Genomic DNA, 752 nt, shown 5'->3' on the forward strand with positions numbered 1-752 from the left:
CAAGGTGAGCAGTTTGAAACCACTGGCCACCCTGGGGGAGAAAGAAGAAAATCCTACTTCTGTCAGGAGCTCCAGCCTCGGGTAGCCACAGGGGCGGGGCTGCCTGCGGGCAGTGAGTTTGGGTGGTTGGCTTGGTCTAAAGTTCAAGCGCTGCCAATCTGTCACCTGCTTGGTGGCCTAACTCAGGACAATGTAGAATGGCTGTGGTTATCGCATGCTCGTTCCGATGGCTCCAGGCCACCATCAGGTCCGGTGCAGTGTGGTCTGAGTCAGAGGGACACGGACACCCTCAGGCCTATGAAGGTGAAGGAGTTTCTGCTCCAGCAGATGTGGGTGAGCTCCTGTTGCCTGCGGAGCACACAGCACGTCGACCCTCTAGCACAGTGCTTCTCCACCTTTCACACAGTTCCTCATGGTGTGGCGACCCCCAACCATAACATTACTTTTGCTGCTACTTCATCACTGTCATTCTGCTACTGTTATGAATCGGGTGACCCCTGTGAAAGGGTCATTCGACCCCCAAAGGGTCACGGCCCACAGGTTGAAAACTGCTGCTCTAGCGAGATGGGAAACCCAGGAAAAGCCCGTACGATCACCTTGCCTTAACCCGCTGCCAGTCCCCTGGTCTCTCTCTATTCTGTGTCTGTTCACCTTCGTGCTGCTTGAGCTCGGTCTTCTGTTCTCTGGTGTGTCAGATAAAGTCTCCCTGGCAGACCTGGCAAGTTCTCTCTAGCTTTGACTTGTGTGTGTGG

This window comes from Echinops telfairi, unplaced genomic scaffold (genome assembly GCF_000313985.2).
Source record: "Echinops telfairi isolate 266 unplaced genomic scaffold, ASM31398v2 ScPeMD7_7424;HRSCAF=8462, whole genome shotgun sequence".
In the NCBI taxonomy this organism is placed as follows: domain Eukaryota; kingdom Metazoa; phylum Chordata; class Mammalia; order Afrosoricida; family Tenrecidae; genus Echinops; species Echinops telfairi.